Here is a 17,195-nt window from a genome sequence, read left to right as displayed (position 1 = left end):
CCCGCTGTGCTCCTCCTCCTCCGGGCACACCCCCCCCCCCCCGTGTTCAGGAGGGGTCACTCTGAGTCCAAACAGCTTGCCGCACAGCTCCTCCTCTGTCAACCGCCTATAGCTCTGGTGCAGTCACTCCGAGTCCAAGTGACCTGCCGTGCTCCTCCTCCTCCGGGCAGGCCCTGGTGTTCAGGAGCGATCGCTCTGAGTCCAAACAGCTCGCCACACAGCTCCTCCTCTAGGCAGCTGCCCAGAGCCCCAGTGGTTGCTCCGAGTCCAAGTGCTGTGCTGAGCAGCCTCCTCTACGATGCTCCCAGTTGTCCAAGTTCACTGCTCCAGCGGGGGAGGGGGTGTCTCACCGGGCAACTCTACTTCACAAAGTTCCCTGCATTCCGGGACTACCGCCCCATCCGGGACGCCTCCCCAAAGGAAGAGACTCACCTGGCGGTTTTGAGTTGGTCCCAAGTCTCTCACTATCTCCTCTTTTGAATCCTGAGTCCTAGAGCAACATGAAATGCAGCCACCCTCTGGTCCGCCATCTTGAAACGCCTTCCGAGAGTTTTAAAAATATTTTATTTTAGTTGTATATAGATACGATGCATTTATTTATTTATTTATTTATTTATTTATTTATTTATTTATTTATAATGTGATGCTAAGGGTGCCTCACACATGCTAGGCAAATACCACTGAGCTACAACTCCAGCCCTGAGAATTGAGCTCTTGATGCTAGAGTTTCCCTTGTGTGTGAGCATGGCATCTCTTTCACTGTTTACTGTCTCACAGTGACTTTTATATATGTGTGACATATCTTATAATGCCATGTAGGTCTTGCACATCTCGTGGGAGTAGCTACTTAGAGTAGTGGCTGGGAGCACAGGCTCCAGGACCAACCTGCCTGAGGTGTTTGCAGTGGTGCCATCTTGGGTGGATCAACCTCCTGGTGCCTCCTTTTCCTTGTCAGAAAAACAGGCTGTTGAGAGTTCCTGCTTTGTAGGGCTGTGTGGTGAATACAAATCAGTCATTAGCTATTTTTCCTGCTTTGTAAATTATATATATTTAAAAATTTTTTTTTCTAATTCTTTGTTGCTATTGTCTAGAAATGCAGTTGATTTGTAGAAATCTGGCAATCTTGTTAAGTTCTCCTTAATGCTAATAATGAGAATTCTTTTGAATTTCCCAAATGAACTATCATATATCAACTTGCAAATAATGACTTTCGTTTCTTTCATTTTAGTCTTTTTTTTTTTTTTTTTTTTTTTTTTGGTGGTGCTGGGGCCAGATGCATTCTAGGCAAGGACTCCACTGCTGTGCTGCCCCACCGCCCTTCCATCTCAGTCTTTATATGTTCATGTCCTTTTATTCTCTTCCAGGGCTGCCTGGGGTCTTGATGACAGCATAACCTTGAGTAGAAATGGGAATGAGGAGCCCTCCATTCCATTCCAAGTTATCCTAACATTTTACCTTCAGTGTTTGCTGTAGATGTGAGGTGCTTATCTTTGTTCTAAGGAAGACTTTTTCTCTCCAAGTTTGCTAAGAGCATTTTTCATATATGATGTTTACTTTTACCAGATTCTTGATGTGCATCTCTATTGGAAGGATCACATGTTTTGTCCTTTTATCTGTTAATAAGAATTGCACGCAAAAGTTTCCTAATATTAAAACATCTTTAAATTCCTAGAATAAACCTAACCTGGGTCATGATGCATTTTTAAAATACATTATTAGATTCAGTTTGCTAATATTTTGTTTTGAAATGGTTAATGAGATTGTTTTGTAATTTTTCTTTCTTTGGGTATTAAAGTTATGTTAATTTTATGAAATGAATTGAGAAATGTTCCTTTTTGATCCTCTGGAAGAATGTGTATTAAGTTGAAAATCTCTCTTTGAATGTTTGGTAAAATTTACTTGTAATCATCATCTAGAACTGATGTTTCTCATTTTTTTTTTTTTCCTTCCCAGTACTGGGAATTGAACCTAGGGGTGCTCTACCACTGAGCTATATTCGCAGCCCTTTTCATTTTTTATTTTGAGACAAGGTCTTACTAAGTTTCAGAGGGTGGCCTTGAACTTGTGATCTTCCTGCCTCAGCCTCCTGAGTCACTGGGATTATAGGTGTATACCACCAAACCCTTCTCTAATGTTTTCTTCTTCAGAAGAGTTTAAATTACTGATCAGTGTCTTTAATAGTTATAGAGTCATTCAGATGTTCTCTGGCTTACTTAATAATTTGTTACATTTTTTAGGAATTTGCCTTTTGTATCCAGGTTTCTAACTTTACTTACATAAATTGGTTTGTGACATACTCTCATCTTATCTGGAGTATGCCCCTTTAAAAACAATTTTAGGTTTCTAAACTTTATTAGTCTTCTAAGACTAGTACACATTTTATGAAATTTGCTGTTGTCCTACTTTTTTACTTTTAGATTTAGGGGCTTCTTTCATTGTCCTTTTATTTTTCACTTTTAATGACTGCTCAATTCATTAATTTCAGCACCTTTTCTGATGTAGCCACTGAAGATTATTATTTCCTTTTTAAAATAATAACAAAATTAAGTTCCCTCCAAAACTGTTTAAGTGACATAGCACAATTTTGATACACAATATTTTAATTTTTAGTTCTCAATATTTTCTGGTTTCTATTTAGGATTTTTTCTCTTCCTCCTCTTCCTCCTCCACCTCCTCCTCCTCCTCCTCCTTTCACTGGGCATTGAACCTCAGGGGTACTCCACCACTGAGCTATATTCCCAGTCCTTTTTGTTTTGAGACAGGATCCTGCTGAGTTGCCCAGGCTGGCCTGGTACTTGTGATCCTCCTCTTCCTTCTCCTCCTCCTCCTCCTCCTTATAGGTGTGTGCTACCCACCTGGCCCAAGAGTTCTTTACTATGATGTTTTATATTTTCAAGTGTATTCTCTTGAACTTAATGTTCTGACTCATCTTCTGCCATAACAGAATACCACAGACAGGATAATTTTTAAACAATAGCACTTTATTTGGCTAACAGTTCTGGAGACTGCGAAGTCCAAGGTTGCCTGGCTGCATCTGGTAAGGGCCCTCTTGCTGCATCATGAAGTGGTGAAGACATCACAAGGCAAGAGAGGGCCAAGTTGGCTCTTATAACACACCTACTCTCCTCAAGACCTACTGTCCACAATAACAGCCCTTACAACCCCTTCACCTCTTAAAGGTCCCATCTCCCAGCATGGTAGCATTGGGAATTAAGATTCCAGCACAGGAACTTTGGAGGGGGGCACATATTCATACCATATCACTTCTTATTTCTGCTTTCTAACTAAATTGCATTTTTAAAAAATATTTTTTATTGTAGATGGACACAGTACCTTATTTTATTCATTTGTTTTTATGTGGTGCTGGGGATCGACCCCAGTGCCTCACACATGTGAGGCCAGTGCTCTTACCACTGCTGCAACCCCAGCCCCTAAGTTGCATTTTAATGAGAAAAACTAGTTATCATTTTACTGATTTTTTTTTTGAAATTTGTTGTTAACTTGCTTTATACATAAGATCTTATATATAAGATTGATCTTATATATAAGATCAACTTTTAAAAACATTCCATATATGTTTGTGGGGGGAAAGTATGGTCTCCAGTTGTTGGGTTCAGGATCCTGTATTGTTCATCAAGTCAAGTAACTGAAATCTCACCAATATTTTTCTGTTTTACAGTTAATTACTGAGAGAAGTATGTTAAAATATGCCCCTCTGATAATGAGCTCCTTACAGTTACTACTGTCTTCTTATACTTCTGGCAGTTTTTGTGGCATTTATTTTTAAGCTATTTTTATTAAGTATAGGTTTAGAATTATCTGGTAAACTAGTGATTCAGTCTCTTGTATGGCTACTTTGTCTGGTATAGATAGCATTATAACAGCTTTCATTGATTATGATATACCTGGTATAACTCATTAGTCTTTTATTTTAGGTGACCTCTAATGAAAAACATAGGGGTAGAATTTGACTTTTAAATATAATCTGTCTTTGACCTTGAGGGTTTTGGATTTTTGTCCTTATCCTCCTAATTCATGCTGTCTTTTTTTTCTTTTTTTTTTTTCTTTCTTTCTACTTCTGTGTTTCTGGGTGATTTTTTTCTTTTTCTTTTTCTTCTTCTTTCTTTCTTTCTTTCTTTTTTTTTTTTTTTTTTTGTTCCAGGGATTGAACCCAGGAGTGCTTAATCACTGAGCCATGCCCCTAGCCCTTTTGTATATTTTATTTTGCAACAGGGTCTCACTAAGTTGCCCAGACTGGCCTGGGATTTTCGATCCTCCTGCCTCAGCCTCCTGAATAGCTGGGATTACAGGCGTGCACCACTGCACCTGACTCACCATTTCTTTTTCTATCCTTGAACTTCTGGACCATTTTCTTATTTTTACAGTATGTCCTTAACAAATTGCATAAATATGTAAACTGATTTGTATAGGCCTTAGAACACTAAAGAAACTTCTAGGGCTGGGTTGTCAAATACCCTGTACTTTTTGCCTTCCTTTTTCTTGGACCATTCACTGGGGGACTCCAACTGCTGAGTCATGAGATTACCTAGCAGCCCAGGAGATGTCCCATGTGGAGAGGAGTGGAAGCCACCTACTGTCCCCAGTATTAACCTGCTACCCTTGTAAGTTAGCCACCTGGTATGTGGACTCTGCAGCCCTGGCCAACACCTCTACTGTGACCTTGCAAGAAACCCTGATCAGGGCCACCTAGTTCCAACTGCTTTTGAATTTCTGACACATGAAGCTGGGAGATGATAAATGTGTGTTATTTTAAAACATTCATATTGTTATGTAGCAACAACTAATATACATTAATGAGTCTTTTGGTGGTAAACTGTTTCTGTTTATCTGAAAGTGTTTTTAATTAACCCTCATTCATAAAATGTTAAACCTATGTACAGAATTCTGTATTCACAATTATTTTCTCTCTGTACATTGAATATATTTTTCCATTCTTTTCCAAATTCATTATTGCTGTTAAAAGTCCATTGTTAGCTAAAAGATTTGTTGCATCCAGACTATATAGAAAACTTAACACTCAGTAAGATAAACAACCCAATTTAAATACAGGCAAAGGATTTGAATAGACATTTCACCAAGTAAGATATGCCAAATAAACACATGAAAAGATGCTCAACATCTTTAGTCATTTGAGGAAAGCAAATTAGTCATTAGGGAATTGCAAATTAAAACCACAATAAGATACCACTTCACATTCACTAAAATAGCTGTAATCAAAGAGGCAGACAATAACACAACTACCTCCGGAGGACGTGGAGAAACAGGGGCCCTTGTTCATTTCTGGTAGGAATTTAAAAGACCACAGCTGCTTTGGAAAGTACTTCAGCTGTTTCTTCACAAGTTAAACATAAATGTACTCTGTGGCCCAACAGTTAGTTCCACTGGTAAGTACATACACTAAGGAAGTGAAGAAAGTTCCTCACAGAGACTAGGAGGTGAGTATTCAGAGCATTATTTTTCAAAATAACTAAAAAGTGGGCACAGCCCAAATGTCCACCAACTGGCAACTGGATAAACAAAGTGTGGTGTATACATATGATAGACTACTGTTCAGCAAGAAAATGAATAAAATATTGACATATGCTACAAATAGATGAATCTCCAAAACCTACTCAATAGAGGAAACCCAACATGTATTGTGGGGTTCCATTTATATGAAGTGTCCAGAAAAGACAATCACACAGACAGACAGCAGGTTGGCTTCCTGGGGTAGAATTGGAATGGGGATTTGCTGTAAATGGGCTCAAGGGATCTTATTTTGGTGATGGAAACATTCTAAAACTGTATTGTGATGATGATTGCACCATCTGGCAAATTTACAGATTATTGAATTGTATACTCAAAATAAATGATTAATATAATTGTAAATCAAACCTCATTAAAAGTTTTTTTAAAAGTCAGCTGTCAAGGTTGAGATGTAGCTGGGTTCCATCCCCAGCATGCCCCCCTGTGCCCTCCCTGCAAAATCTCCAAAACTAAGCTGCCCTGATTGCTTCTAATCTGCCTTTTTTTCTTAGGGAGCTTTTAATCCTGTGGTGTTCCAGATTCCCAGTAATATGTCTGAATATGGATTTGTTTTTGTTTACCTCTTTTTGGATTTGTTGGGCTTTCTAAATCTGAGAATGAGTAAATTCTGGAAAGTTTTTACTGTTAGCTCTTCGAGTAATGCCCCTTACCTAAACTGTTTCTTCTAGATCATTGTATTTCGTATCTAACTTCTGTTTGCCAGGTCTAACTGTAATATTTGCTGCCTCACTGCCACTCTGCTACATTTTGAGATTTCTTCAGATCTGCCTAATACTTTACCAAGTCCCCATCTGCTCCATTGATCAGGGGGTCATGGAGTATGCTTATGGCTTTCAAAGGTCACATGCTTCTCCTCTTGTGCCTGGGGTGAGGGTCTCCAGCACCTCCTACAGGGGTCTCAGGAGCTCCTGAGTGCCATGCCAAAGCCCACCTGGGAACCACTGCCCCAGGGTATGTTTGCTCCCACTCCACTACCTCTGCCAGGCCTTCCCACCAGCAGGGTTCAGTTGCTGATTATTCTAATCCTATCACCTGATGTTGTCACAATGATCATCTTTTGCCAGTCTGGTGAAAGTGAAATACTACCTTGCAGTGTTTTTTGTTTGTATTTTCTTTATTACTAATAAGGTTGAACATATTTATGTGTTTATTTGCCATTTGCTTTCCTTTTCTCTTCAGAACCTACCCTGTATTTTTCATCCACAACTCAAGTCCCATTCTATCTTGTAAAAATAAATTTTTATTTGAAGTACTTGTTAGGGGGTCAAATCAGCCATTCTCATTACATGTTTTTATTTGAGCAGTAAATTTGACATGTAAGAGAAAATGTTTGAAACTAAAAACATTGGTGAGACCTTTTGTCGATTTTATTTATCTTATGTATTTATTTTAATGTGGTCTTGCTATGTACCCTGGAAGTGATACTCTGGTTGGCCAGGTCTATAGGCTTGGGCCACCACTCCTGACCCTAAATTTTTTAGAGTGTGTTTCACTAAGAGGCATTTTTGTGGAGGCACACTGTGTTCTGTCTGGTGCAGCATCAGCATACGTAACCATCTTATGAGAGGGAACCTTTCTCATAGACTCAGTTTCTGTTTATTTAAATCTCATCTCTTTGGCCCACGGTTTCCATCTGTGAACTGGCAGTAGTACCTTCAGCTTTAGTTTTCTGGAGTTCTTATTGTCTGTTTGATCTTTCTGTTTCTTTCCAGTTGTATAAATGGGCTTTGAGGGGCAAGGGTGTTGCCAGTGGTTAGCACTTGCCTATCACGTACAAAGCAACACCCCCACCAAAAAAAAAAAAAAAAAAAAGATTGGGCTTCAAGGTCATTTTACTGCAGATACTTTTTCTTTGGTCCTTTAATGAATTCTGGCCCTCTGAATCTCTTGCTGTTCCTTTCTCTTTTGGGTATTTTTTAACTTATGAATTTTTGAATGAGTAAAGAAGATAGTACAGTGACCCCCACCTCCCTGTCACCCAGTTTCAGTAAGTACTACCTTTTAAAAAATGCTTCTCCTAAAATGAAAATTGGGATTTTTTAAAATGAGAAAATAGAGATTTTTTAAAAAATATAAACAATTAAAAAAAAAAAAAAACTTAAAGAAGAATTTTGAAATAAGATAAAACTCCCATGGCCAACAGTGACCACTGTGCCAATTGTTTGAACAATTTTCATTTGTGTGACAATTGAGTGTGAGATTTAACAGAAATGAAATCATTCCATAATTATTGCATTATAATGTGTTCCTTTCCATTTAATATGTGAAACTCTGTGTTCTTTGTTGTAAATACACCTTGTTTCTTACATGAATATAGTTTATATTAACCAGTTCCCTATGGGACTGTTCTGCTTATCTTTTTAGGTAAATTCCTAAATGTGGATTGCTAGCTAAGAAGGTATGAACCTTAAAAATATTTCCACCTCGTAAGAAAAAAATGAAAATTGCTTGTGGTTTTCATTCCTACCAGTGACAGACGGAAGTGCGTCTTCCTGAATCCCGCCCACCCAGGGCACTGTGGCTCTTCACATTTCCAGTCTGGCTGTCTGTGTTTATTTGACCTGGTGAAGTTAAACATCTGCTTATATTTTTTCACCACTTCTTTATGTTCTTTTGTCAGTATTCTTTGCCAGTTTTAATTATGGGATGTTTGTTTTTTCTTACTGATTTTTTTTTTCAGTTTTTAAGATTTTTAAGTCTTACCGTGATCATTGTTTATCATTATTTTTGTGCTATAGAGAAATTTTTGGTTTCAAATGTATTGATCACCTCCTTTGTGGGTTATGATTTGGCATCATACCTAGAAAGTCCTCCCCAATCCCATCCATATTTTCTTTCTTTCTTTTTTTTTTATTAAAATATTTTATTTTTACAGACACATTTTGATTCATTGTACACAAATGAGGTACAGCTTTTAGTTTCTATTGTTGCACACAATGTATATTTACGCCATTCATGTAATCATACATATATATATATGTATGTATGTTTCATTCTACTGTGTTTCCATTCCCACCTCCTCCCACCCCTTTTTCCTCTACACCCTCCAAAGTTCCTTCATTCTTCTCTTCCCCTCTGCCACCCCCCATTGTTATATATTGTCATGCACTTATCAGAGAAAACATTTGGCCTTTGGTTTTTTGGACTTGGCCTGTTTCACTTAGCATGATATTTTCCAACTTCATCCATTTACCAGCAAATGCCATAATTTTACTATTCTTTATGACTGAGTAATATTCCATTGTGTATATATATATACCACAGTTTCTTTATCCATTCGTCAACTGAAGGGCATCTAGATTAGTTCCACAATCTAGCTATTGTTAATTGAGCTGCTATGAACATTGGTGTGGCTGCATCACTGTAGTATGCTGATTTTAAGTCCTTTGGGTATAGGCCGAGGAGTGGGATAGCTGGGTCAAATGGTGGATCCATTCCAAGCTTTCTGAGGAATCTCCATATAGCTTTCCAGAATGGCTGTACCAATTTGCAACTCCACCAGCAATGTATGAGTGTGCCTTTTTCCCCACATCCACGCCAACACTTTTTATTGCTTGTGTTCTTGATATAGCCATTCTAATTGGAGTTAGAGGAAATCTTAGGTTGCTTTTCATTTGCATTTCTCTAATTACCAGGGATGATGAGCACTTTTTCATATATTTGTTGATCACCTGTATATCTTCTTCTGTGAAGTGTCTGCCCAGTTCCTTAGCCCATTTATTGATTGGGTTGTTTGTATTTTGGGTGTAAAGTTTTTTAAGTTTTTTATAAACTTTGGAGATGGGTGCTCTGTCTGAAGTGGGTGTGGAAAAGATTTTCTCCCACTCTGTAGGCTCTCTTTCCACATTATTGATAATTTCCTGTGCTGAGAAAAAACTTTTTAGTTTGAATCTATTCCATTAATTGATTCTTGCTTTTATTTCTTATGCTATGGGGGTCTTATTAAGGAAGTCTGGTCCTAAGCCAATATAATGGAGATTTGGGCCTACTTTTTCTTCTAGTTGGTAAAGGGTCTCAGGTCTAATTCCTAGATCCTTGATCCATTTTGAGTTGAGATTTGTATAGGGTGAGAGATAGGGGTTTAGTTTCATTTTGACCACATATGGATTTCCAGTTTTCCCAAGCCGTTTTTGTTACTGTTGCTCTATAGTATTAAGGTCTGGTATTGTGATACCTCCTGCATGACTCTTCCTGCCCAGGGTTGCTTTGGCTATTCTGGGTCTTTTGTTCTTCCAGATAAATTTCATGATTGCTTTTTCTGTTTCTATGAGATATGTCATAGGGATTTTAATTGGAATTGCGTTAAATCTGTATAGCGCCTTTGGAAGTATGGCCATTTTGATAATATTAATTCTGCATATCCAAGAACAGGGGAGATCTTTCCATCTTCTAAGGTCTTCCTCCATTTCTTTCTTCAATGTTTTGTAGTTTTCAGTGTAGAGATCTTTTACCTCTTTGGTTAGATTGATTCCCAAGTTGGTTTTTTTTTTTTTTTTTTTTTTCAGGCTATTGAGAATGGAGTTGTTTTCATTTCCCTTTCAGATATTTCATCACTTATGTAGGAAAATGCTTTAGATTTATGCATGTTGATTTTATAGCCTACTATTTTGCTGAATTCATTGATGAGGTCTAGAAGTTTTCTGAAGGAGTATTTTGGATTCTGTAAATAGAGAATCATGTCATCAGCAAATAGTGACAGCTTAAGTTCCTCTTTTCCTATTTGTATTCCTTTAATTTCTTTAGTCTGTCTAATTGCTCTGGCTAGTATTTCGAGTACGATGTTGAATAGAAGTGGTGAAAGAGGACATCCCTGTCTTGTTCCTGTTTTTAAAGGGAATGGTTCCAGTTTGTCTCCATTAAGAATGATGTTGGCCATGGGCTTAGCATAAATAGCCTTTACAATGTTCAGGTATGTTCCTACTATCCCTATTTTTTCTAGTGTTTTGAGCATGAAGGGGTGTTGTATTTTGTCAAACACTTTTTCTGCATCAATTGAAATAACCATATGATTCTTATCCTTAAGTCTGTTGACATGATGGATTATGTTTATTGATTTATGGATGCTAAACCATCCTTGCATTCCAGGGATGAACCCCACTTGATCGTGGTGCACAATTTTCTTAATATATTTTTGGATACAGTTTGCCAATATTTTGTTAAGGATCTTTGCATCTATATTCATCAAGGATATTGGTCTAAAATTTTCTTTCCTTGATGCGTCTTTGCCTGGTTTGGGTATGAGGGTGATATTAGCTTCATAGAATGAGTTTGGTAGGGTTTCCTCCTTTTCTATTTCCTGGAACACTTTGAGAAGTATTGGAATGAGTTATTCTTTGAAGGTCTTGTAGAACTTGGCTGAGAATCCATCTGGTCCTGGGCTTTTCTTGGATGGTAGGTTTTTAATGCCTTTTTCTATTTCATTGCTTGATACTGATCTGTTTAAATTGTGTATGTCCTCCTGGTTCAGTTTGGGAGGAGCATATGTCTCTAGAAATTTGTCAATGTCTTCGGTAGATTCTATTTTGTTGGAATACAGATTTTCAAAGTAGCTTCTCATTATGTTCTGTATCTCAGTGGTGTCTGTCGTGATATTTCCTTTTTCATAATGTATTTTAGTAATTTGAGTTTTCTCTCTCCTCTTTGTTAGTGTGGCTAAGTGTCTATTTTGTTTACTTTTTCAAAGAACCAACTTTTTGTTTTGTCAATTTTTTGAATTGTTTCTTTTGTTTCAATTTCATTGATTTCAGCTCTGATTTTAATTATTTCCTGTCTTCTACTACTTTTGTTGTTATTCTGGTCTTCTTTTTCTAGGGTTTTGAGCTGTAATGTTAGGTCATTTAGTTGTTGACTTTTTATTCTTTTCTGGAATGCACTCCATGCAATGAATTTTCCTCTTAGTACCGCTTTCATAGTGTCCCAGAGATTTTGATGTGTTGTATTATCATTCTCATTGACCTCTAAGAATTTTTTTATCTCCTCCCTGATATTTTCTGTTATCCATGTTTCATTCAATAGCATATTTTTTGCTTTTTTTTTATTGTAAACAAATGGGATACATGTTGTTTCTCTGTTTGTACATGGCGTAAAGGCATACCATTTCTGTAATCATACATTTACATAGGGTAATGTTGTTTGATTCATTCTGTTATTTTTTCCCTTCCCCCCACCCCTCCCACCCCTCTTTTCCCTCTATACAGTCCTTCCTTCCTCCATTCTTGCCCCCCCAACCCTAACTCTAACCCTAACACTAACCCCTCCCACCCCCCATTATATGTCATCATCCACTTATCAGCGAGATCATTTGTCCTTTGGTTTTTTGAGATTGGCTTATCTCACTTAGCATGATATTCTCCAATTTCATCCATTTGCCTGCAAATGCCATAATTTTATCATTCTTTATGGCTGAGTAATATTCCATTGTATATATATACCACAGTTTCTTTATCCATTCATCAATGGAAGGACATCTAGGTTGGTTCCATGATCTGGCTATTGTGAATTGAGCAGCTATGAACATTGATGTGGCTGTATCTCTGTAGTATGCTGATTTTAAGTCCTTTGGGTATAGGCCAAGGAGTGGGATAGCTGGGTCAAATGGTGGTTCCATTCCAAGTTTTCTAAGGGATCTCCACACTGCTTTCCAGAGTGGCTGCCCTAATTTGCAGCCCCACCAGCAATGTATGAGTGTACCTTTCTCCCCACATCCTCGCCAACACCTGTTGTTGCTTGTATTCTTGATAATCGCCATTCTAATTGGGGTGAGATGGAATCTTAGGGTGGTTTTGATTTGCATTTCTCTTATTACTAGAAATGTGAACATTTTTCCATATGTTTGTTGATTGCTTGTAGATCTTCTGTGAAGTGTCTATTCATTTCCTTAGCCCATTTGTTGATTGGACTATTTGCATTCTTGGTGTAGAGTTTTTTGAGTTCTTTGTAGATTCTGGAGATTAGTGCTCTATCTGAAGTATGATTGGCAAAGATTTTCTCCCACTCTGTAGGCTCTTTCTTCGCATTGCTGATAGTTTCCTTTGCTGAGAGAAAGCTTTTTAGTTTGAATCTATCCCAGTTATTGATTCTTGCTTTTATTTCTTGTGCTATGGGAGTCCTGTTGAGGAACTCTGGTCCTAAGCCGACATGTTGAAGCTCTGGACCTACTTTTTCTTCTGTAAGATGCAAGGTCTCTGGTCTGATTCCGAGGTCCTTTATCCATTTTGAGTTTAGTTTCGTGCATGGTGAGAGATATGGGTTTAGTTTCATTCTGTTGCATATGGATTTCCAATTCTCCCAGCACCATTTGTTAAAGAGGCTATCTTTTCTCCATTGCATATTTTTGGCCCCTTTGTCTAGTATGAGAAAATTCTATTTATTTGGATTTGTGTCCGTGTCCTCTATTCTGTACCATTGATCCACCTTTCTATTTTGGTACCAATACCATGCCGTTTTTGTTACTATTGCTTTGTAGTAGAGTTGAAGATCTGGTATTGCGATACCCCCTGCTTCACTCTTTCTGCTAAGGATTGCTTTAGCTATTCTGGGTTTCTTATTCTTCCAGATGAATTTCATAATTGCTTGCTCTATTTCTGTAAGGTACATCATTGGGATTTTAATTGGAATTGCATTGAATCTGTATAGCACTTTTGGTAGTACGGCCATTTTGACAATATTAATTCTTCCTATCCAAGAACATGGGAGATTTTTCCATCTTCTAAGGTTTTCTTTAATTTCTTTCTTTAGTGTTCTGTAGTTCTCATTGTAGAGGTCTTTCACCTCTTTTGTGAGATTGATTCCCAAGTATTTTATTTTTTTCGATGCTATTGTGAATGGGGTAGTTTTCCTAATTTCTCTTTCTGAAGATTCATCACTTATGTATAAAAATGCATTCGATTTATGTGCATTGATCTTATATCCCGCTACTTTACTGAATTCACTTATGAGTTCTAAAAGTTTTCTGGTGGAATTTCCTGGTTCCTGTAAGTATATAATCATATCATCAGCAAATAGGGATAGTTTGAGTTCTTCTTTTCCTGTTCGTATCCCTTTAATTTCTTTGGTCTGTCTAATTGCTCTGGCTAGAGTTTCAAGGACAATATTGAAAAGAAGTGGTGAAAGAGGGCATCCCTGCCTTGTTCCAGTTTTTAGGGGGAATGCTTTCAGTTTTTCACCATTTAGAATGATATTAGCCATGGGCTTAGCATAGATGGCCTTTACAATGTTAAGGAATGTTCCCACTATCCCTATTTTTTCTAGTGTTTTGAGCCTGAAGGGGTGCTGTATTTTATCATATGCTTTTTCTGCATCTATTGAAATAATCATGTGATTCTTGACTTTAAGTCTATTGATATGGTGAATTACATTTATTGATTTCCTGATGTTGAACCAACCTTGCATCCCTGGGATGAAACCCACTTGATCATGGTGCACTATCTTTTTAATATGTTTTTGTATGCGATTTGCTAAAATTTTGTTGAGAATTTTTGCGTCGATGTTCATTAAGGATATTGGCCTGAAATTTTCTTTCCTCGATGTGTCTCTGTCTGGTTTAGGTATCAGGGTAATATTGGCTTCATAGAATGAGTTTGGGAGGGTTCCCTCCTCTTCTGTTTCATGGAATACTTTGAGAAGTATTGGAATGAGCTCTTCTTTAAAGGTTTTGTAGAACTCGGCTGAGAACCCATCTGGTCCTGGACTTTTCTTTGTTGGTAGGCTTTTGATGACTTCTATTTCATTACTTGAAATTGGTCTATTTAAATTGTGTATGTCCTCCTCGTTCAGTTTAGGCAATTTGTATGTCTCTAGAAACCTGTTGATGTCTTCGAAATTTTCTATTTTGTTGGAGTATAGATTTTCAAAATAGCTTCTAATTATGTTTTGTATTTCAGTCGTGTCTGTTGTGATATTTCCTTGTTCATTTCGAATTTTAGTGACTTGGGTTTTCTCTCGTCTTCTCTTTGTTAGTGTGGCTAAAGGTTTATCAATTTTGTTTATTTTTTCGAAGAACCAACTATTTATTTTGTCAATTTTTTGTATTGTTTCTTTTGTTTCAATTTCGTTGATTTCAGCTCTGAGTTTAACTATTTCCTGTCTTCTACTACTTTTGGTGTTGGTCTGTTCTTCTTTTTCTAGGGCTTTGAGCTGTAGTGTTAGGTCGTTTGTTTGTTGATTTCTACTTCTTTTGTTGAATGCGCCCCATGAAATAAATCTTCCTCTAAGTACTGCTTTCATAGTGTCCCAGAGATTTTGATATGATGTTTCTTTGTTCTCATTTACCTCTAAGAATTTTTTAATTTCCTTCCTAATATCTTCTGTTATCCATTCATCATATAATAGCATATTGTTTAGTCTCCAGGTGTTGGAGTAATTTCTGGTTTTTACTCTTTCATTTATTTCTAACTTCAATCCATTATGATCTGATAGAATACAAGGTAGTGTCTCTATCTTCTTGTATTTGCTAACATTAGCTTTGTGGCATAATATATGGTCTATTTTAGAGAAGGATCCATGTGCTGCTGAGAAGAAAGTGTATTCGCTCTTGGTTGGATGGTATATTCTATAAATGTCTGTTAAGTCTAAATTATTGATTGTGTTATTGAGATCTATGGTTTCTTTGTTCAATTTTTGTTTGGAAGATCTGTCCAGTGGTGAGAGAGGTGTGTTAAAATCACCTAGTATTATTGTGTTACGGTCTATTTGGTTTCTAAAATTGAGAAGGATTTGTTTGACATACATGGATGAGCCACTGTTTGGGGCATAGATGTTAATGATTGTTATATCTTGCTGATTTATGCTTCCCTTAAGCAGTATGAAATGTCCTTCTTTATCCCTTCTGACTAACTTTGGCTTGAAGTCCACATTATCTGAAATGAGGATGGATACTCCAGCTTTTTTGCTGAGTCCATGTGCATGGTATGTTTTTCCCCATCCTTTCACCTTTAGTCTATGGGTATCTCTTTCTATGAGGTGAGTCTCTTGCAGGCAACATATTGTTGGATCTTTCTTTTTAATCCAATCTGCCAGTCTATGTCTTTTGATTGATGAATTCAGGCCATTAACATTCAGGGTTATTATTGAGCTATGATTTGTATTCCTGGTCATTTGGTTCATTTATTTTATTTTATTTATTTATTTATTTTTTTGACACGACTTGGTTCCTCCTTTATTTGACAGTTCCTTTAGGATAATTCCTCCCTTTGCTGATTTGCTTCTTTGTTTTTTATCTCTTCCTCATGGAATATTTTGCTGAGAATGTTCTGTAATGCTGGCTTTCTTTTTGTAAATTCTTTTAGCTTTTGTTTATCATGGAATGATTTTATTTCATCGTCACATTTGAAGGTAAGTTTTGCTGGGTATAAGATTCTTGGTTTTCTTTCAGAGCTTGAAAAATGTTGTTCCAGGCCCTTCTAGCTTTTAGGGTCTGGATTGAAAAATCTGCTGATATCCGTATTGGTTTCCCCCTGAATGTAAATTGGTTTTTTTCTCTCACAGCCTTTAAAATTCTGTCTTTATTTTGTATGTTAGGTATTTTCATTATAATGTGCCTTGGTGTGGGTCTGTTGTAATTTTGTGTATTTGGAGTCCTATAAGCCTCTTGAACTTGATTTTCCATTTCATTCTTCAGATTTGGGAAATTTTCTGATATTATTTCATTGAATAGATTGTTCATTCCTTTGGTTTGTTTCTCTAAGCCTTCCTCAATCCCCATAATTCTTAAATTTGGCCTTTTCATGATATCCCATAGTTCTTGGAGATTCTGTTCATGATTTCTTACCATCTTCTCTGTTTGTTCAAGTTTCTTTTCAATGTTAAATATTTTGTCTTCAATATCTGAGGTTCTGTCTTCCAGGTATTCTATCCTATTGGTTATGCTTTCTATAGAGTTCTTAATTTGGTTTTTTGTTTCCTTCATTTCAAGGATTTCTGTTTGGTTTTTTTTCAATATCTCTAACTCTTTATTGAAATGGTCTTTTGCTTCTTGTATTTGCTCTTTTAACTGTCGATTGGTGTGATCATTCAATGCCTGCATTTGCTCTTTCATCTCATCGTTTGCTTCCCTGATCATTTTAATTATGTACATTCTGAACTCCCTTTCTGTCATTTCTTCTGCCATGCTGTTGTTGGATTTTATTGATGTAACATCTAGATTTGTTTGGGGCATTTTCTTCCCTTGTTTTCTCATATTGTTCAGGTATCAGTGGACCGCTAGGATATTGCAGATTTCCTCTATTGACTTATAATGTCCCCGAAGATTGCTAGTATGTCCCCTCTTATCCTTCAGTAGCCTGACGTCTTGGAGGAAGTTGATAATGCGGTGCTCCACAAGGAAGCTGCCTCTCTAGGGGTGGTGACCCTCAGGTGGGGTATATTCCCTGATAGTGGGCAGAGGTGCCTCCACTTGTTGACCAATGGTCATCCAAAGGGGAACTAGGCTGTGGGCTGAGGCAAGGCCTGTTTGTGCCTGTGTCTCTGGTTTTACCATCCTTGTGGGAAAACCTCACCCGGCAGGGAAGACTCACCCGGTGGGGAGGTCTCGCTGGTCAGTTCCCCTCCTAGAGGTTCCCCTCAATCTACAACTACCGCCCGGGCTGGGCTGTCTTCCTCTGCAACGTTCCCAGGGGCCCGGACCTACCTCCTGGGCCTGGGAGCCTCAC

The 17,195-nt window shown here is 37.5% G+C and overlaps 1 protein-coding gene across 1 annotated transcript in view; it reads left to right on the top strand.

Annotated features, from left to right (window-relative positions):
- The window catches only part of Pacs1 (phosphofurin acidic cluster sorting protein 1), a 180,801-nt gene that overhangs the window by 113,462 nt on the left and 50,144 nt on the right, over positions 1–17,195 (top strand). The window lies entirely within an intron of this gene.

This window comes from Sciurus carolinensis, chromosome 11 (genome assembly GCF_902686445.1).
Source record: "Sciurus carolinensis chromosome 11, mSciCar1.2, whole genome shotgun sequence".
NCBI classification, from domain to species: domain Eukaryota; kingdom Metazoa; phylum Chordata; class Mammalia; order Rodentia; family Sciuridae; genus Sciurus; species Sciurus carolinensis.
Note: the sequence above shows the minus strand (reverse complement) of the source record. Positions and strands in the feature narration are given on the sequence as shown.